Genomic DNA, 22,653 nt, shown 5'->3' with positions numbered 1-22,653 from the left:
CCTATCCCATCCCTTGTCCTCTTTTTTGCTTTTACACCATTTGAACTACATGCAAGTATTCACATCAGGTCTAGATTGAGGGGCTAGCAATACAATAGATGCAAATAGTCAAGAAATGAGTGAGACAATAAACACAAATAGTCAAAAAACAAGCAAGGCAATAAACAAAATTCTGTGAACACTCCCATAATCACTGTTACTAAGGGCTTATCAGGATGACCAAAATATCTAAGCCAACTTCTCTGTCCTAGCCCAAAGTAATTTTCATATCTGAAGCCTACTTCCTTGTTCTAGCCTAAAATTTAGATTCCTGGTGAAATTACTTCTTTGTTCTAGCCTAATATTTAGATTCCTGCTTGCAATTACTTCTTTGTTCTGGCCTAAGATTTAGATTCCTACCTGAAATTACTTCTTTGTTTTAGCCTAATGTCATACTTCTGCCTGAAGCCTACTTCCTTGTCCTTGACCAATGTCATATTTCTGCCAAGAAGCCCATTTCCTTGTTTTTGGCCCATGTCAGATTCTTGCTGAGCAGCCCCAAAAGCTCTCCACCTCTTCCCCCCTTTTTTCATTAACAAGACTGAGCCTGTCTTAAGTAGTTCTGGTAAGAATGCCTTCCTTACCTGTCATGGAATATGCATTATCAAAAGCAATGCATTTCTGTCTTAGGTTGGTAAGGCTCTGCAGAGAATCTTACCTGTCCTTGGCTTGCCAGCCTGTTAATCTAATAACTCTGCCTGGGGGTCCATTTTCAGGTTCAAGCGATGTACTTTGGCTGCCAACATGTTGATGTTGTTAAAGACAAGCTTTAACATGATGGGCGAGAATAAAAGTATTCCCAGGACAAAAAGGGCTACCATGATCAAACTATATATGCTATTATTGAAGCCTGATCAAAATAGAAATACTGACCTCAGGCCATGAGTAATTTTATGAGCAGTATCTACCGCATCAACACTCAGCAGCACAGCATTCTTGAAATTCATATGCTCACTGTGTAAAGTTAAAACATCCAGAGAGGTGTTAGAATTATGCCAAATACACTGCAAGAGTCTTTAAACTTTTTCATAATTATAGTGACTACCACTGTGAATTTTAGAACTAAGATTAATCCAGTGGTATTTGGCATGACATTCTAGATAACTCTTTACTCTTAAATTCTGAACCTCCTTCTGATAATTTGAATAGGATAAAGAGCATTAATCCATTCTTCCAAATGCCTATCTAAATCCTCTTGTATATTCAGCACATTAGTAACATTTTTTGCTAAATGATTAACAAAAGTAGCTGTCTTAACTTCTTATGTCAAAGCAATTGCAGAAGCAGTGGTGCTAGCAATTAATGTAATTAAAAATGTTATACCAGAAATAATCAAGCCTACTACCCTCTTGCTTCTGCTTAAAGCCTGACTCATCTCTTCCAGTACTTGCAAGCTATTTTTAGAATACCAAGGTTCTGTGTTACTCAGGGCACTAAAACAAAATCTATAATATCCAGCTCTACCTACCCCCATTTTCACAAATGATGTGCTGTCTGGAACTAGAAGAAAACTGCTAAGTGTTCAGGACTAGATCCAAATCCAAAACTCATTGTGTCACTGAACTTCATGGAGGTTTTGTACTTTCTGAAGTTTTATGGAGTTTGATTGTTTGTTTGTCACTGATGATTTATCTTTATTTTATTGTGCTTGATAGAATACAAGAAGTTATTTAAATTGTTCTATTTTTTAAGACTTGCTCTGTGTCTTAATAGAAGGTTTCTTCAAAAGGAAGCTTGCATAGACTGCTGAGAATTGAGTATCTGTTAGGTCCATTTGGTCTGTGATGTTATTCAACTCAGATGGTTCTCTGATTTGCTGAGATGACCCATTGGTGAAATTGGAGGATTGAAGTTACTCATTAATACTGTGTTGAGATGAATCTGTGATTTTACATGTAGGGATGTCTGTTTTTAGAAATTGGGTGCTCCCATATTCAGTGTGTATATGCTTAGAATTATAATGTCCTCCTGATATTCTCTTAGTCAGTACGATATGAATTTTATCTCTTCTAGCAGGTGGTAGGTTTCTTTGTGTTACCACATATTTGAACAGTATCACCTGCACGTTTCTAGGCCCATTTGCTTTGAATACGTGTTTTCATCTGTTTACCCTGAGTAGCATCTGTCATAGATGGCAAGGTCTATTTCTTGGATGCGACAAATAGATGTATCCTGGTTTTTAATCCATTCTGCAATTCTGTCCTTTGACTGGGGACTTGAAACCACCTATCCTCCATAATATTTCTTTAATGGTGTTTATTGATTCCTGAGTACCTAGGCCTCTATAGTGAGGGCCAGAGGGCCTCATGATTATTCTTGAACAAATTTTTCTCTCCAAGACAGGACCGAATTGATGCTTCCCAAATGTGGCAAATCTCTGAGGACAGCCAGCTCCAATCATGTGAGAATGTAACTGTTTGTCCATGGAAATGCCTATTGATGCAGTTCTAAAATTTCTGATATACTCTTGCTGACCTTTACAGGTTGGAGTGGCTCTTGACAAAAGTACACCATGCTTGCCTCAGCAGCATGTTTGCTAAAAGCACATGGACATTACAGTACCTTACCTCTACCTTGCGTCATGCACAGTGGCTCAGACTGGACCTTATTCAGAATGAGTCCACAGATGTCTGTGATGATGATGTTTTCTTTGGCTTGATATTTCTTCTGGCAAGTCTGTTGATATATTCCTGTTAAAAGTATATGTCTTTTGACCTAAACATTTGAGATAGCAACTTTTATCAAAAAGGTTTTTCTGGTCCTCTTTAAAGAAAGATCACCTAGGCTTTGCCAGGGAGACCTGTGTTGTTGACACAAAAGGAGAGGGGAACCGTGCAGTGTTGGTAGAAATAAGTGTTCTGAGAATCATGACGTGCCTTTTGTCTGCCCGACTAAAAAGCCCAGCCTTGCTTTCTTTCTCATACATAATGACAGCAGTGGGCACAGATGTCATGGGCTTAGCATTACCTCCTTGTTCATCTCATTGTGATTCTCCACTGTGTGGTAGGTAAGCTTGCTTACAAAATCCAGACCACATCCAGCTTCCCAGTGAATTAGCTCCCAATGAGCAGAAACTCAGCTTCCACGTCTAAATACTATGGCAGGGCATCGAACTAATTGAACTAATTCCTTTCTCCTCACAATAATGTATTGCAGACTAATTATTACAAAATTTAATACTCTGGATAAATAAACTAAAAGCCAGTTTTCATCTTCATGCATCCAACTCATTAGATAATTTCATTTTAGAAAATGGAAATGTCAATGTGATTCATCATGTAACATGCGAACAGTTTGCCAATTAATGCAAGGTATGAATGTTCTCTTAGCTATCTCTGTCCTGAAGACATTATTTGTTTTCCCAAACCCACTGTGATAGTTGGGCACTCCAGGAAAGCTCAGCTGGGTCAACCGCTGATGACTATGCTAACCTAGTGCTTTCACTTAAAGTCTAGAACAACATGCATGTTCTGTAAGTAGAAAACCAAGCACAGTTCTGAAAGGCCAGTAAAAAGTAATCAGCTCTCATGTGGTATCAAGAGAGTTTGGTGTAAGACACTGATTGACTGACACACAATCACTCTAGAGGTCAGTCATTATCACTATAAATATTGCCCATAAGAGGAAATTGAGATTCAGAGCATAGTCAGCAATTGCTGAAGAACACATAGCTCACAGGTAGCAGAATCAAAAACCATGTCTCCTTGTACCTCATTATTCTGTTTTGTTTTGTTTTGTTTTGTTTTGTTTTGTTTGTTTCTTTGTTGTTGTTGTTGTTGTTTTACCAAATCAGCTGTAATTAACACAAAAAGTCAGGAATGCAGAGGAAGCATCAACTGAAAGCTAACTCTTTGAGGGGTTCTAACTCATGTTACTGTACACACTGCATACCTGTGTCCTCATTCGCACAGAAGGTCAACTGACCTTCATGGGCTAAACAAGGGTAAAGGAATGGGGAGACCCTCTGGTCTGTCACTGTCCTCTCATAAGTGTGCCCAGAGTCCTTTGTCTCATGTGCATAAGCAGAGAAAGACTCTGAAGTCAACCTGTGAAGCAGGTGAGACCCCCAAGGATTGGAAAGATGAGGCTCTGTCATTCAGAGCAGGACCCCTGCCCAAGTGCTGGGGGCTTGAACAAGTACAGAGATGGAGTAGAAAGGGGTTTGGCCTCTTCCCAGACACCTTTGCTAATGCTACTTGGAGGCTGTTGCTTAGGAAACTGCATGGCTTTCCTCTTCAGAGGCAAAACTCAGCCTAAAGGTACACAAAGCTTCAAAACAATTGGAAAATCATGGAGATTCAGCCATAGAAAGAAGCTCTCCCTGAAAAGGAGGCCCTGCTTGTTTGGAGATGTAGAAATGGTTGTTATGACTATTTTCAGTTGGGTGGCCACTTTCTGGAAGGTCCTATACACAAGTAGGAGTTGAGATAGAAACAGCATAAATCTTTGTGAGGAAGAGCAGAGTAGGCCTGGAATTCAGACTTTCCTTGTCCTGCTGAGGAAGAGAAGGAAAAGGGGGAGATTTTACCCCAAGCCTCACTGTCCCCTACCACAAGAATTATTGTTACTGTTGGAAGCCTATGCTTAACAAGTTATGGATGAGTTCACATCTCGGCATACTTTCTAATGGTGACTTTGACATAAACAACTTCTCAAGATTTTACTTACTTCAGTAGAATGAAGGACATAGGCTTTCATGGGTGTGACTTCTCTTTCATATCTAGAATGAACTATCCATCAGTAGGTGTCCTGATCCCCTGACCTTAGCATCTTTTGGCCTCTTTCTCTTCACTGTTCCCTGGCCCTTAGGTGGAGAGGTTATGATGTAGATGTACAAGATGGACACCCTGTGATCAATTATCCTCTGCATTTTGACAAGTTGTGGATCTGTCTAATAGCTGTTGCCTGATAGAAAGAAAGAAGGAAAGAAAGAGAGGGAGGGGGAGAGAGAGAGAGAGAGAGAGAGAGAGAGAGAGAGAGAGAGAGAGAAGGAGAAGGAAGGAAGGAAGGAAGGAAGGAAGGAAGGAAGGAAGGAAGGAGGAAGGGGAAAGAAGGAAGAAAGAAGAAAGGAGGGAGAAAGAAGAGGAGAAGGGAAAAAGGAAGAAGAGAAGGAAGAGGAGAAGGAGGAAGAGGAGGAAAAGAGGAGGAGGAGGTTGAGGAGGAGGAGAAGGAAGAAGAAGAAGAGGAGGAGGAGGAGGAGAAGGAGGAGAAGGAGGAGAAGGAGGAGGAGGAGAAAAAGAGGAGGAGGAAGAAGAAGAAGAGGAAGAGAAGGAGGAAGAGGAGGAGGAGGAGAAAAAGAAGAGGAGGAGGAGAAAAAGAAGAGGAGGAGGAGGAGGAGAAAAAGAGGAGGAGGAAGAAGAGGAAGGGGAAGAAGAAGGGGAAGGGGAAGAAGAAGAAGAAGAAGGGGAAGGGGAAGGGGAAGGAGAAGGAGCTTTCCTGATGAGTAGTGAGAGAACCACCTACCCAAGAGTATACAGATAAACTTTTAGAAGACGGAATTTATGTTGGTTTAAGAAACTGATGAAGTAGTAAGTTCTCTTCTTGTTCCATGGTCTCTCAAGCTATTAACAGTTTAGACTACAATGTACAAACAAGTCCTGTATAATAGCAAATACTGGGTGATGTGCCAACTTGGATAGGGGGACTTTCACAAAGCTCTACCCCTAGATGAAGTACTGTGAGTAATAGATGGCTGACGGAGAATCAGTCAGGGTTATCTTGTTTTGTTTTGGAATGAGTCCTTGATATGTTTTCCAAGAAGTCAATCCTAAACAACTGTGCATATGAGCAACCCTAAATGGCCTCAGTGTGTGTGTGTGTGTGTGTGTGTGTGTGTGTGTGTGTGTAGCGATAATTATAAAAGAAGAGGTTATGAATTTTAGAGGGAGTACGGGAACATGGGAGAAAAGGAGAAATGATGTAAATGTAATATTCATGATTTAAATTCTGAAAAAATAATTTTTAAATGAGAAAAAATGATACCAATATGGGAGAGATATGAGCATTTTTTGAAGTTGTGTGTGTTGAGGGCTTACCACACATTGTGTTGAAATAAACCAGATGAAAGAGCATCAGTATTGCATGGCTCCCATTACATGAGATATTCAAGCCCATCAAACTCATAGAGAATTTGGAGCTGTAATTGGTGGCAATGGGAAGGTCTTGTTTAAAGGGTACAGCATTCCATTGTGGGAAGGTGAAATAGTGGTAGCCACTGAACTACAACGAGGCTCACACAGTGAGTGACTGTTTAATACCACTGCATAGTCATGTACCATAGCTACATGTTCAGAGGGACATATATTCTGTATTTTTACAGTAAATAAACACATAACTATTTATCACAACAGTTGGCATTCAGTAACAAATGTCATAATTCTGCGTCCCACCCTTTTCATAATTTTATCACATGTCATTTTGCAGTTTGCTTCATCTTCTCTGTTGGCCACTATCAGGATATGCCAATCTTTTTTAATGTGCTGGCCATCTTTCCTGCATCCAGTCATCATGTTGCTGAATGCACTTGCCTTTTGCTTTCTGGAAGAGGAAACCTGTGTGTATGCTATCAGAAAGCATATTTCCTTTTGGATGCAGGAGGCCATATTTAGGGCCAGAATCATGACCCCACACAAATGCACAACGTTCAGGTGCTTTAATCTTCCCTTAATGAGGAGGAAACATCTCTACATTCAGTCTCCGAAGACTGAACCCTCACAGTTCTCCACGAGTCCTAGCTTGCTCTAAATATGAAGAATGAAAATGGAGCACAGGCTTCTATTCTCATACGTGGAACTGGATACCACCAAGAGTGTTCTGTGTCTAGTGTTTAACCAGAAGCCAACCCATGGTCCAACCCATGTGCAGTATCATTTCATAGAAACAGCAACCAGGTGGCATAGCTCCAAATATGCCATCGATGATAATGAAGCTGATGATGGTAGTGACTTAGGAACCCTGTGGTCCTCACACAGAAAGTCTCCCACTTATGTGGTCTGCTCAAAGCTGCCTTCCTACCTGTGTTCTGCTCTTCCCTGTCTCAAGCTCACCCATGCCTCACTGTCCAGCAAACTGCCTTGTTCACCAAATCCAAAACCTTTGTGTATAGCTGTTCCCTCTCCACACAGTCCCAGAGAAATAAAACCAGCCCCCTGCATCAACTGGTACTCAATGAAAAATGGGTATGCCTTCCTTTCCTCAGAAATCCCCATGGAAACAACTTCAGTTCTGCACCTTGCAGCATGCTGTGGGGCCCCAAGGCTGAGTGCTTCTCGCTTGTGCTCATGAAGCACTGTTTGGCAACTTCATTTTATTTTACATCTGTCCTCATAGGACAGTAAACAACAACAAAAATACATGAGCTTGTTCTTCCGTTAATCAATGCTCACTAAGTCAGTTCATGAGGCATACACCACAAGATATTGTCATGCTCTTCCTGGCTACCCAGATGTGTCGGGTCACTCACCATGGGTCAGGGGTGACTTATGGTGCACCTGTCACCTCCCCATGGCTGGTGAACATGTAAGCTGAGATACTGGGCTGCAAGTAATGGAGGACTGTCAATTCCTAATTCTTTTGACCTTTGTGTTCCTGCATAAATGAGTAAATGCTGAAGTTGAGGGTCTTCCTTGATCCTAACTTTCTGTGCATCTGAGGTTCACACAGAGAGATGCCCACATTAGAACTCAAAGCAACAGCCTCACTTTCTTCCGGCATCCTTTGAAGCTTCACTTCCTTCAACACCTTCCACTGCTTCTCTGGGTGTCTTGCTGTGGCTCTAGCTCAAGACACTGAGTATAGTCACTGATTACACCAGCTTCTGTATTTCTGACCAGTTAGGGCATCTGCAGTCTAGGCAGCTTCTTAGAAGACATGGGTATTTTTGGCCTGGTGAGCACCACTTAGGTATACGAATCTTTTACTAGCATTATCTGAAAGAAGCTTTACTCCTGTATTCCAGGGCTGCGCACTCTTGGTTTCTTCTACAAACATCTTCTTTCTAAAAGATACCTCATCAGTAAAAAATTCTCATCCTGGAACTTGAACCCCCATGATAAGAATGTTATGCTTGTGGGAAGCTGGATAGTATTACTTCCTTTGGGCATGGAACTTACCAAAGGAACAGAAATGTACCAGGTCAAAAGGGGTTAGTTTTGGCAGCACGAAACTGATTTCTCCCTGTCCTTGATGCTTTCAAGCTGACCTATCAGAGCTCTGGATTTATAGTCCCATGAAGAAGACACTTATCATTTACAGATGAATATATCTCCCAACCTTCATTGGAGAAGCTTCTTTTTGAGGAGGTTAATGATAAACACAGAGGCCCACACTGGTCAAGGTACAGAGAATGAGAGACTCCTCCCATGGGTCATAATGGAGAAGGGGCACAAAGGAGTTGATCAAAACACGTTATGTGTATGTATGAAATTCTCAAACAATTTAAAAGAAAAAGCAAATAAAATACTTCTAACAATTGCTGCTTCAGAATGTAACCTCTAATGTTGAAACAGCAAAAGATAGTAAGACTGAAGCCTAGGGACTTAAGACAGACAAGCCCAGGTCATACTGAAAGTAGCCACTGTAGATATGACAATATTTATACACTGGAGAAGTCACAAGTCAGTTCCTAAGATGTAGACGGTCATGTTGCTCAAGAGCTCCTACACAGGAGTGACCAGCCCTCCAAGGTGTGCCTCATTCCTTAGGAGCTTAGCTTCCCTTACAGACTGAAACCCTCTAAAAGAATAATTCCCTTCTTGAAGTAGTAGTGGAAATATTCACCTGTCTTCATTTGTTTCTTTGTTATAGCTTTCTCACAGGAAATTATTTTGTAAGATATAGTCTTGATTTGATCATGCCAACTCCAATCAATGCAGATAGTTTTGTTACAAATTATATCTTGCTTGCCTACCAACTGTTAAGGGATGGTTTGGGAGTTTGTAGTTATTGGGCTGATCTACCTGTATAAGGGGGCACTTGTTAAGTCTCCAGACTCATGGAATGCTTTGACGATCCTTTGTACAAATGCTGACTGTGTGGGATTAGAGGGTTAAATGACATCCAGACTCTTGTGCCTTCAAATTAGGAATGACCAGGACACCTGATTTGGGATCTGATTTTGAGATGTAGAGGTGCATGCAGGTGCACAGGTGGTGGGGTGGTGGAGGAGCAGATGCACGGGGGTGGTACACATGCGTAGGTGGGGGTACAGATGCACAGGTGGAGGTGGAGGAGCAGATGCACACGCTCTCTCTGTCTCTTCCCTCTCTCCTCTCTCTTCCTTTCCATGGCCTCAGTCCTTGGGGCATGTGAATTTGTCTGACTGAGAGTAGCTTCTCAATAAACCTGCATTTAATAAAATCTAATCTGGCTTGAATTGGCTCATTTCACCAGCAGAGAAATAACTTATCAAAGATCTTTTTAAACATTAAAGGGGAATAATTAGATTATTTAAAGAGGAGGGGGCCATTAGATCCAAAGCTTAAATTAAAAACCAAAAGCTTTCAATTCAGTAAAATAACAGCATTACCTAAATGCTAGGGACTAATTTATTTTCCTTATTAACTTTTCAGAATACAAGGGGTAGGTTCCCTTTTACAAAGACAAAAATGTCTTCCTCACCCTCCTCTTCTCAATGCTGAATGCATTATGTAGGCAGATCCCATCCAAGAAGCATTAGCATCTTTCATATTAAGAGATAGCAAAGTAGGACTGGAGACATGGCTCAGCAGTGTAGCTCTTACAGGGAGCCTGCGTTTGATTCCCAGGACCCACACACAGAAGCTCATGGCTTCCTGCAACTTCGGCTCCAGAAAGTCAGGGCCCTCTTCTGGCCTCCACAGGCAGCTGCACACACACACACACACACACACACACACACACACACCAAAAGAAATACAAAATCAGGAAGCATTCTGAAAATATAACAGCCTGATTTCAGAACTCTTTATAGTAATAACAGGAAAAAGTACCAGGAATAAAGAATCTGTGGCCAACTCCCAACAGTGACACTCTTCTGTCTTTTCCTTCCCTCCTCTTTCTCTCCCTCCTCTTCCTCCTCCTCCTCTTCCTCCTCCTCTTCTTCTTCTTCCTCCTCCTCTTCTTCTTCCTCCTTCTCCTCCCCCTCCTCCTCCTCCTCCTCTTCTTGCCATTCTTCCTCAGGAAATCACAGAGTAGAAAGTGGATTACCATACCAGCTACAAAATAAATTTTATTTCTACAAATGTTAATAGGTAGCAAAAGGATCAGTGGGTTATTTTTAGTATGCATAGTTACTGTTATTAAAGTATTATCATGACAGAAAATAAGTAACAAATTATCCATGCAACTTTTTTTAAAAAGCAAGACTGACTTTGTAAGACATCCTAAGTATAGTCAAGAACTACTGGACTGTTGTATTTGCTGCAACCTTTTTTCTCCATACACATGACTTTCTTTATTTGAACCTGTCTGTATCTATACATAGCTACACATGCATGCACACACACACATGCACACACACACACACACACTTAGATACTTTTTTCATATACTGTTAAACATTGCCACTTTTTCACATTAATATAAATAAACTCCTCAAAGACAGTCATACATTTTACATTATAAGTCAGGGCTGGGATGAAGCTTCTCACCTCAGTTGTTCCCTCAGCACCTCCATTTCATATAACATAATCCCAGGAACTTTTATAAGCTTGCTCACATTCTTGGGGCTAATTCGTGGCCAGTTGCTTACACCAAAACTTAGCCCTCTGGTACCAAAAAAATGCTTTCAAATTGACATTTGACCGTTAGTAATGGAAAGGCACACAAACACGGTGCCACCAATTTATGAGATTTCACTGGTGGAAGAAAAATAAACCATGTTAGCAAATACTGCATTTATTTAATCAATTGCTACTGTGGAGGGCAATCAATTTCAGAGGTGGTGGCTGATGGATAATCAGCGTATTAGCATTGAGCTTCTTGTGTACTCAGAAAAGCCCCACAAAATCATAGCAGTATTGTGGTGGAGGGTAGATTGATAATGCTTTCTGGTTAAATACTTTGTCTTTGTGTGTGCTGTAGCAATGCAGTTTGCTTGGGATTTTATGGTGCATCAGTGGGGAGAATATAAACTTTGAAGAAGGCATAGCTAAATGCAAACTCCAAGGCTTCCTCCATTCGGTAATTTTATATTTACTACAGAAGCCTCATTCACTAAACAAAACTGATAAGGCCCATTTTTATCATGTCATTTGTATTAGAATTGATTGAGATAGTTTGGGGAAGAGTCTTTACTCTTCAGAGTGCAGAACACAGGCCTCCCAGATGCCAGTTCTTTCTACTGTTTCTTTGCACAGCAGACATTGGCTTAACCCCTGATTATCCCTACAGAGCCTTTCCAGTACCTTACCACACTCTTTCCTTCTCTCTCTTCCTCCCTCCCTTCATCCAGGCCCTCCCTTTTCCCCTTCCTCTCTTACTTCTCTGTGTGTGTGTGTTTGTGTGTGTATGTACATCTTGTAGATATATTTGTACAGAAATGTACTATATAACAATGCAAACTGTGCCTACAGCAAATCCGTGCACAACATCCTGAAGAGTCACAGTTATGTGTGTGCCTCCATGTCCATGTGCATGGGGTGTGTGTGTGTGTGAGTGTGTGTGTGTGTGTGTGTGTGTGTACCCAGCTCAATCTAGAGATGATGCAATCTGCCTTTGAAAGCAAACTGGTTGTGCTTTCTGCTGTTCTCCTTGAGAGCCAGGCCAGATTGAGCAGCTTCATCTGGCTGACTCCAGGAGGATAGCCCCTTTGTCTGTTAGGCCCCATTCAATCCTTCTGTGTACCCTGACAATTTTCCCAGATAGAGACGAGCTCTTCTCCCATCAGCATGTCAGGGTAAGGAACAATTCCAGGGCTCAGATGTTAGAAGGTAGAAGCAGACTGCAAGGTCACTGAAGGTGGCTTCCTAAACAGTAAATAGATCAGCACCATCTAGCAGCAAAACAAGTGATTGTCCAAAGTCCTGTTCAGTCAGAATCTTTGGAATGTGGCTCCCCAGGTGGCTCTGGTGCTCAATAAAAAGCAGAAGCACTTTCATCAGTAAAGAGTCACTAACTCTCTATGATTTTCCTCTCCTCTGATGCCAGGGAGCTCCTTGCTTTCTTGATACATCTGGAACATGTGAGGGAATAGTGCTAATCTCCAACAGAATTAGACAGAATTGTGAGCATGGGGGTTTGGCTAAATTGTTACAGTGCTTTCCTTTCTTGGGTTCCATTGCCATCACTATACCAACACAGTTTATAGACATGCATACGTGTCTGTAATTCCAGCACTCAGGGAGAGAGGCAGGAGGGTCAGACATTAAAGGTCAATTTCAGGGCAACCTGAGTACATGAGACCCAGGCACAATTAGTTAATTAATTAGTTTATTGCTTCTATTGCTGTTTTACTGATGTTTCTCGTTTCAAACATCAGTGTAGGTTCCACTTTCAGCTAAAACCTCATTTGAAGCGCTTACTTTTTTAGTAACAGATTTTTTTCACTGGCATTGAAATTAGAGTTCTCAATAAAAAGAGAATTGTGCCCGGCTGCCTGACCTCTTGTCACTTAATCTGGGGCAAGCTTTCTGAAGAGCCGGCATCAGCAGCATCAGCTCTGGGATGGGTGACAGTGCATCTGCACAAAGGTCACATAGGAGGGGATCACACTCGTTTCTGTGAGTGGCATTAGATATCCTGGAACAAGAGACTCTGGGTGCTGACAGGAAGAATACTCATGGGCCTGCATCACTGTTGCCTTAGAAACAACACACTGTATGTTATAAATGTCTGCCACCAGGAAACAGTATATACTATGCACACAAAAACCAATGTCTCATGATGTCACTTATATGTGAAGCCTTTAAAACTCAGTCTTAGCGAGTGTGATAGCAAAAATCTTTAATCCAAGCACCTGTGAGGCAATGCCAGATCTAACTAGCAAGTTCCAGGCCAGCTAGGACTCCATAATGAAACCCTGTCTCAAAAAGGATTTGGCCTAATGTAAGACAACAGAATGATGTTTAGAAAGACCTACAGAGAGCAGAAAACATTAGCCACAAGATGCCAAATTTCACCTAGATAAAGGCATTGGCACAAGAGAGCTATTATGCACCTTAGTGACTATAGTCACTAGCAGTGCATTATGCTCTTCAAGTGGCTGAGAATAGATTTTAAGTGCTCTTTCCCAAATAAGTATCTGACATGACACACTGGTATGATTAAGTTTTTAAAAGTCTATGTTTATGAATGTAATCAAAAACATGGCTTTTAAAGATTATGACTTTAAAAGAAATTTACCCTTCATTTTTCAAATCCAAATATAAGAATCAAATCAAATGATACTGGAAACTATCCCTGTGGCTCTTATAATATCTTAACTGCATATGCTTGACCCTCATCCCTCAAGATCATAACATAGAATCTGGCAGCATCACGCATTATTCAGCATCCCTGAGTTTAAAATATGAAAGCAAACTTTTAGGCCAATTCCTTCCTAGTCAAGAAGCTTATAGGGTTCTGTATGAAATTCATGTTCACACACAATCCAAACCGAAGAGCAGCCCAATGTCACCACCATAGACAATCACTGTTAACACGTCTCTAACTTCAAACACATACACACACACGCGCGCACACACACACACACAGTATTCATAGGGTCATATACTATTTGAAGCCTCATGAAGCCTATTCCCCCCATCTCTATATCTTATATATATTTATATTTTTAAATAATTTATTTTTTCTCAAATCATAATTCATTCACACAGGGGTTATAAACACAGAAAGGCAGGACGTGGGGAAGGGGATGACACTGGAGTGTGGGTGTTCAGGGGAATACAGATATCTTTCAGAACTGGGTATCAGCTGGGTGGAGGTTCAGGGGACAAGTCACTATGACTCTGCCTATGAATCACTTGTCCTTATCTAAGTTGGTATTATCTGCCAAGGCTACCTATTTACAAGGTCTATGACTACTCAGGCTGGTAAATTTCCACAAAAGCTGCCTGTTTACAATAGCTTATAGCCATCTGCTTCAATGTTTTTCCACTGAGACCCAAGACTTGGTGTTAGTATACATATATGACAGGCCTATTGCTGATTTTAGGCCTATGGCTGATTTTAGGCCTTCAGTGTATAAGCAGGGCTGCCCCTGACATCTCCTCCCTTCTCTAAGTATAGAAGGGCTGTGGCAATTCTAATCTTGCTAAGGCGGGGATAGAGGCCTGACCTCCAGTACTTGAAGGGGACCTTGTAATGGTTCCGGTCCCCCTGTCGTTGTCCAGTGAGGCATGAGGGCCATACCCATCCCGATATCTTTTTCCTGGAGAAGGGATACTTTTGAAATCAACCCCTATGCAGTCAGCCTTGTCCCAAAGGGAACCCAGAGAGATATTTTTATCTTTTATTTATATTCCCTTGCAGTGCTTAGCTTCGCAGCCTAAGCAAGAATTCAGATTGCCTGTCAGAGGGGGTTCTGGGTGGCCCCTCTCTGCTTGGTCTAGGGGCAGAAGTCCCCCCTTTTAGGTTGGGTGGAGATGGGTTTTGGAAACACCCTGTATAAAGTAACAACCTCATCTTGACTCTTGTGATCCTCCATAGCTAATTTATAATAATGTATCTGAGTAGGTTTGGCTACCAAATTATTTATCTGTTGTATCACAGAGTTAGTCCGCCTATTTGAGGGCCAGGGACCAGCAGAAATAAGCAAAAAGAACCCAAATAATGGTCCCAAGATGAGAGGAGGTAGGGTTGACAACCTTGGAGAGGCTGAAAACCAATTCTTGTACCAGCATTCATCCGTCTCTTTCTCTCTCTAATTTTTCTAGGGGCCTTCACTGACCTATTTCATACTCTCTTTAACCCTCCTTGTCTAAAAATATGGAACGCTTCATGAATTTGCATGTCATCCTTTCGCAGGGGCCATGCTAATCTTCTCTGTATAGTTCCAATTTTAGTATATGTGCTGCCGAAGCGAGCACTGTCTTATACATTTTAATTGTGTATGTGTGTGTGTTGAGTATGAACATACAAGTGAATACAGAAGTCAGGGAACAACCTTGCAAGTTATTTCAACCATGTTCAAGACAGGGTCTCTTATTCTCTGCTGTGTGCTCCAAGCTAGGTGGTATGTGAACTTCCAGGAATTCTCTTCTGTGTGTCTCATCTCATCATAGGAGCAGTGAGATTACAGGTCCACACTCCTACATCTAGCCAGATGAGCTCAAGTCCTTACACTGCTACAACCAGCACGGTATCCAGTGAGCCATCTCCTTTGCCCATGCTCATCTTTTATATGGCTATATAGCCATATAAACGTTATATGTTATAGATCATAATGTAAACTCTTAATTTACATAGATCTAGATATATATGTAGATATACATAGACAGATAGATAGATAGATAGATAGATATAGATATAGATATAGATATAGATATAGATATAGATATAGATATAGATATAGATATAGATATAGTTTTTTAATTTTCCAGGACCAAGAATATGATCAAGATAAGCATCCTTATATGTGTACAGCTTTACTCTTTTCTGTTTTTATCACTAGCAGAAATAGGTAGCAGTGAAATAGATGACAGTGGGCCATATGTATTTAAGAGCTGGCATCTGAAATAGAGAGACAGCTCATGAACTAAGAATGCTTGCTACTCCTATATAGGACCCAAATTCAGTTCCCAGCACCCATGTCAGGCAGCTCACAATTGTCTGTAACTTCAGCTCTGGGGTATCCAGTGCTCTTTTCTGGACTCCACTGGCACATTCACAAATACACACAAACCCACATAAGCTCATACATGGACATTCAAATATAAAGATAAATCTTTAAAAGTTGAAGCTCATTCCAAAATTTTTCTTAAGATGTCGTTTATTTGTGTGGCTATGTGGATGATTGTGCAGAGATAAAAGAATAAATTACGGAGTCTGTTCTCTCCTTCCACCATGTGGATCCCAGGAATTCAACTCAGATTATCAATTGGACAGCAAGCACTTTGACCCACTGAGCCATCATGCTTGCTTCTATAGCCAGTATTTTAATCTTTACAAGACATTAGATGAAAAATTAGACATCTGATTTTTATCCCTATGTCTGTAATTACGGTTGAAATTCATGATAGCTGCACATAGGTTCTCTACAAACTTAGCCTGCACTCCATAACTCTGGGCTTCACCTTGTGTTAACTGGACTTTGCAGTACTCAAGGGCTTTTCATTTATCAGCTTGGAAACATAGCCTCTTTCAACCTCCTTAAGAAAACACAGACACACACACACACACACACACACACACAAATAAGGAGTATTTTAAGTATATCAGAGCATATGGCTTTAGGCATCTTGTCATTTTTTTAAGAGAATTTATAATTTGGGAAACATCATTCTTTTCCATTTTGTTCTATGGAAATATAATCTTATTTTTAAAGATTGTCAGGACTGGAAGGTGACTTAGTCTGTAAAGTGTTTGCCTTGCCAGCCGGAAGATCAGGGTTCAATCTTCAGAGACCACATAACAATGCCAGTGCAGTAGCATGTGATTGTAATCCCATTGCTGGAGAGGTGGAAGGAGACCACACACAAACACACACACACACAAGCACACATGCACATGTGCACACATGCACATGTATGCGCACACACACTGAAAATATTGAAAGTTAGGAAATATGAGCTGTCTACTCTAGATCAACCACCAATCAACTCAATGACCTTTATTATTGACTATACGTTTACAGGCCTCAGTTTCCACCTCCAGATCATTAAAGGGGAGCTGATGAAATGACCTAGTGGGTAAAGCACTCGTCATGCTTATTTGAGGACCTGTGTTCAAATCTCCAGAGTAAAGGGCAGATGTTTGGCACAGGCATCCACAATCTCAGCTCTTCTAGGGTGTGATGGAAGCTAGGGACAGGAGAGTCCTCAGAAGCTTGGAAGTCACCCGTCCTGATGTCCTGTCTGTGGCAATGAGCAAGGGACACCCGCCACCACCACCAGCTCAAACAAAATAGAAATGGACTCAGCACCCAGGGGCATGCCTACACCTGCACTAGCACTCACACGGGAATGTACACAAACATTTTTGGCCCACCTCATAGACACAAAAATTTAATTGAAAAAGATTAGAGAAAGGTCAAAAGTGTTGAGCAAATATTCACTGAGGTGCCTGAAACCCTGTCCAAATGACAGTGGCCTTGTCACCTCTTATGGACAGATACATATTAACTTACATCTTGGTCACATTTCAGGACATTTTACAATCTAGACAGGCTAGAGAAAAGTAACCTTTGTGTCTCTCCGCACATGTTTTTCCACCCATTCCTTTCTCAAGTATTATTAAAGACTGTTCCTAGAACTAAAGGCAAGACAGAGCTCCCTTCCTGGAGGAGGATAGCAAGCAGCAAGAAGGCAGGAGATCTACAGAGATTTCAAGAAATACTGTTTCGTCTTCAAAATTCTCATCCTGCAAGATGACATTTCCTCTCTCCCCATTTTATAACACAGATGAGACTTTCAAAGGTTTGAACAAGTATAACTTGTTTAATCAAAAATAAACTGAAGAACACATAGGGCAGGAAAAGCCCTGGACATTGAGAGTCAGCAGGAAGCTGGCATCCAAGTCACTGGTCACCACAAACTGCAGCACACTTGACTTCGGTACAGCCCCAGGGTTTCAATAGGTGGACAGAGGCTGGCATCCCAAAGCCAGGTGCATGATAGCAGTAGTCCATGAGGATAGCCCTGGAAACCAGGAAGTTATCCTGTGCGTAAGAAGAGCCATACTACAGGGCTGGGGTTGTGATGAACTTGAAGGTGCAAGATGGAAGTTAGACTTTGCTGTGACAAAAAAAGCTTGCACAGGTAGCTGTAACACACAGCAAAGATTGTAGAATGCACTACATATGATCCAGTACTTCAGAGATCCTTGGTCTTGAGTGAGCTTAAAAATCACCCAAACATTTAAAGTCTCTGGTGCCCTAGGCTCATCCATAACATCAGATTCAGCTGTCAACTAGCAGTTCCACAAAGGTCTCCTAAAAAGCCAGTGTTCTCTTTCCTGGGACCTCGATTTGAGAGCCAGAGACAGAACAGATGGACTCCCTGAGCTGAGCATATGGAGCACAAAACTTTGCTTTCAAAATGGGGACTTCCGAAGATGACAGCTTTAAGCCCGTATTTCAACCCCCGGGGGTTGAGGGAGGTACTCACATGAAGAGCAATGAAGATGGATAGGTTCTGTACAGGGTACCAGGACAGAATGATGAGGAAGGAGGGGCAGGTGGAGATGACAGTCAGCTTGGGGTCAGATGTCACACAGGCTCAGGGTCATCTGCAGGCTCAGTTATCAGAGGCAGGGAAAGCAGAGACAGGACCTTAAACAGAAACTAGTCTTAATATCCATACCTGAGCAGCGTCATTTCTCCAAACCAATGGCTGTATCTGGTCAAGCATATGTCTGCCATTTGTGTATGTTAAGGAGGGGTGTCCTATATCTAAAATATACTCTGTACTATGAGATGTAACACCATGAGAGTCCTAACTTTAAAGTCTTGTTGGCAATTTCAGCAGACACAACTTAATTGACTATAAAATGTGTAGAGTATGACCCATGTAAATGCAGAATCCATTGTACCCTCAGCGGCCTTCTTTTCTAAAGCAGACATACAGGGAAGAATCAGAATCAGTGCTCAGCTTTTTGAAATTCCACATTAAGGAGCTTTCCGTCTGGAATGTTCCATCCTTGAAATTGGCCCAGGACTGACTTTCATCTGCTGCCCCCTGCTGCCAGTGAGATTTTAAGATTTGGAAAGCTAAGCTATTCTTGGAAAAAGAAAATCATGGTTTCTAATCATGTCATTTAGGATTATCCCTTGTTTCAAGTAATCCTTGACATTACCCTTCTCCATTAAAAGATTATGACGTCTTACTGGGATAAGTGGGTTACAGTCATCTCAGCGTAAGCCCTGTTGGTGTAGCCTGCTTCCCCCTTGCATGGGAATGTAACAGACCTAGACAAGAGGGCTGTCCTCACAGTTGGAGTCTTGTTGACACACTAATGGCATGGACAACTGCTGGCTGAGCTCCTTTTTAAGATTCTGTGGAAGGAACGGAAGCAGGAGCCTTGGAGTCAGCTGGGTTATATTACCTGAGTGGCTTTGCTTTTAACTACCTAGATGGAAACTGGGTTTTATGCTCGGGTGTGACTGTTTTCTCCACATGATAAGACAGGATGAGCATAAGCTGCTTTAGCCCTTTGTCTTCAGTTTCTTTCTGTTGCATCAAAAGGGGCAGGTGGACTCTTTGGAGAATCACTGAGTATCAAAACTTCCACAGGATATTTGGGGATGAAGAAAAGTGCTTTAAATTCTGTCTAGAGCCTTCTGGAGAATTGAGTCTGTGACTAAGATGCACTCATTTAAATGACAGGTCTTTCCTCCTATTCATCTTAACATCTTTGAAGGACAGCTCCTCAATGTTCACGGCTCAAGATTCCCAGCATGGGTCGTATGTCGCTGTGGGCCCTGGTCCCAGCCATTCCCTACTCTCAGCTTTTGTAGATAGACCTTCCCCTTCCTAAACCAAGAAGTTACAGACAGATGGTCAGAAAGGGAATGGTGGGGCTAGAGAGATGGCTTAGTGTGTAAGGGCACTTGTGTAAGCATAAAGAAGGCAAGTTTGAATGTCAAGCATATAAAAAGCCATTCATGTCTGCACATAGCTGTAATCCCAGCATTGGGAGTCAGAAACAGGAGCCAGGAACTAGATATGGATACCCAGCCTAGATGAATCAGGGAGCCAGTTCAGGGAGAGACCTTGTCTTAAGGCATTAAGGCACAGGGTGATAGAGAAAGACAGACACCCAGATCCTGCTCTAGCCTCCACTTGGACATCATTGTGCAGACACTGCCAACAACATACAACATAACACAACACACACACAAAGAGAATAGTGTAGGTGCTTCTAGCACAGTCCAAAACCTTTGTGAATGTCTCTTTTTGTTATACTTTTAATTTAATTAAGCAAATATTATTGAGTATCTCTTTGTGATACAGTAGGGTTTGGAAACATGGCAACATGTAAGTACAGGAAACCCCAGGCTCCTCCAAGTACTTCTTCTAGTTTGACTTTACTGAATTACTACCAAAGTAGATAAAATTGTTACCTAAGAGGATATTGAAGCAGCCCAGGAGTGAACACCTGCAGATAAACACCTACAGATGAACACTTGCAGATAAATACCTGCAGATCAACACCTGCAAATCAACACCTACAGATCAACACCTGCAGATAAACACCTGCAGATCAATATCTGCAGATCAACACCTGCAGAGCCACACCTGCAGATCCACACCTGCAGATCCACACCTGCAGATCCACACCTGCAGATCAACACCTGCAAATCAACACCTACAGATGAACACCTGCAGATAAACACCTGCAGATCAATATCTGCAGATCAACACCTGCAGATCCACACCTGCAGATCCACACCTGCAGATCAACACCTGCAGATGGACAGAAAAGAAAACTCGAGGAATCAAGTGCTCCTGAGCCACATGCTATGACAGAGAGATGGCAGAAAAGAAGATGTGACCACAATTTATTTATTTAATTTATTTATTTTTCTAATTAATGTCTTTAGTTGAAGTACAAAATAATGGACCAAGAGAGAAGACAACATTCAACATAATCCCTCAAAACCATCATGTTGGCTACATTTTCTTTAATAATTCTATCTATCTACATGTTGTGCTATAATTCATTATATGAATTATAAGAGAGTTAACCACAGTATTAGAATGATCAAATAATTGAAATGTTGAAATGTTAACACAGTAATTGACCATTCTTATTTGGAGGTTGGGTTTTATAGAGTTTGTTTGTCTGTTTGTTTGTTTGTTTTAATAAAAAAAATCAAGATTATTTCCCTAAGTTTAAAAATAGTGAGCTGACTCTGCCTCTTGGAAAATATTTATTCTGTGCAATAGCTTGTTTATTATAGCAGTAATTCTAATGGACAAAAATAGAAAATAATAGGCATCATCATCATAGACAGGAGACAACTGAAAGTATGCCTGGCAGCTTAGCATTGGAGAAATATAGTAAAATGAAGACATTTCTGTACAAATATAGGAGAAGCATGAGGTTATATTAAGAGGGAAAAGCAAAGTGCAAGACAATTGTTACCATATATTACCTATTGTCATAGAAAGGGTGAGAAAGCACAAACGTGTATCACATCTAGTCATGATCACTTCCTAAATGACATTACATCATACTTGAGTATACTTATGGGAGGTTTCTCGTCCCTTTCAAAACTCAAGTTCCTTGAGGATCATATCTGTGTGCCTTGTTTGCTCCCTGGCCTGGTGCAGAGTCTGACAATGTTTATTGACTGGTCACTTAGTGTTCTGTAATCTGAAATGTTATAGGCCACAAACAAAAGCACTGTTTGCAAATCTTGTTTCCGTAGTTTCAGAGAGGGAGTGATGAAGAATGAATACTCTGGGGTATAGAGGAGAGATAGTTATGTGGATGTTTGCTGGGTACTGCAGAAGCAACTTGATTCCTGTCTCCTCTCCCAGCCTTTACCTAAAATACTCTCTACAATGCTTTTTTTCCTTTTGAAATGATTTCTAGGCTAATATATGAAGAAAACACAGACTGCTAGAAGAAAACATGACTTTAATGAGGCAAAAAAATAAAAACATCCTGTGAATCTAATCCAGCTGTGTAGACATTTCTTGCTAAAAGTATAGGAGTTGGAATGGAAGGGGCAGGCCCAGAGTCTGAGTGCGAATGAATGAATTTCTAGAGACCACAGATGGTGCCAGGCTATCTCAGGAAGTCGGGTGCCTATGCTCCGTTGTCATGCTTCAGTTGAGCGCCCGTTGACACTGCAGCCTTCATCCCTACCCCTGTAGGCCTTGAGGGCACTGACGGAGGGGTGATAATCCATGGTGGATTAGGAAGTACTGGCAGAATAGTCACAAAGATGAAAGAGAAAGATGTTTAAGCCCTACATGAACTCTATGCAGATAGTTGAAATGATACACTTGTTATTTGGCTAAAATGAGCCAGCTTCAAAAGGATGAGTTCTGCCTGTGTGCACTGCTTACTTCAGGAAGTCCTTCAGTCTGTGAGCTTCCATGTGATTGGCGGGTGATGCTTTGTGCATTATACTCTGGGATGATGCCACTGGACAACTTAGAAAGAATTTTTTAAAAGGCCTAGAGACTGCCAAGATGACTCGTGGGGAAAGTGCTTGCCGCATATGCATGGGCCCTGAGTTGGAGCCCCAGCACCATGTGAGAAGCAGGTCACAACAGTGTGTATCTGTAATGCTGAGGAAGTATAGATAGATGAGAGGCAGAGAAGAAAGAGAGAAAAATCTTAGCCAGGCAGTGATGCCGCATGCTTTTATTCCCAGCACTTGGGAGGCAGAAGCAGGCAGATTTCTGAGTTCGAGGCCAGCCTGGTCTACAGAGTGAGTTCCAGGACAGCCAGGGCTACACAGAGAAACCCTGTCTCGGAGAGAGAGAGAGAGAGAGAGAGAGAGAGAGAGAGAGAGAGAGAGAG

General features: G+C 41.5%; 1 protein-coding gene and 1 non-coding gene across 5 annotated transcripts in view; one reads left to right on the top strand and one right to left on the bottom strand.

The window, feature by feature from the left end:
• Pex5l (peroxisomal biogenesis factor 5 like) overlaps positions 1-22,653 on the top strand; it is a 150,117-nt gene that overhangs the window by 25,842 nt on the left and 101,622 nt on the right. The gene's annotated exons all lie outside the window — the stretch shown is intronic.
• Positions 14,938-15,044, bottom strand: LOC114619249. The gene has a single exon (XR_003711094.1). It is a non-coding gene; the product is annotated as a U6 spliceosomal RNA (small nuclear RNA).

Source organism: Grammomys surdaster, unplaced genomic scaffold, assembly GCF_004785775.1.
Source record: "Grammomys surdaster isolate TR1022 unplaced genomic scaffold, NIH_TR_1.0 62, whole genome shotgun sequence".
Lineage (NCBI taxonomy): Eukaryota > Metazoa > Chordata > Mammalia > Rodentia > Muridae > Grammomys > Grammomys surdaster.
This window is presented reverse-complemented; position numbering and strand designations above follow the sequence as displayed.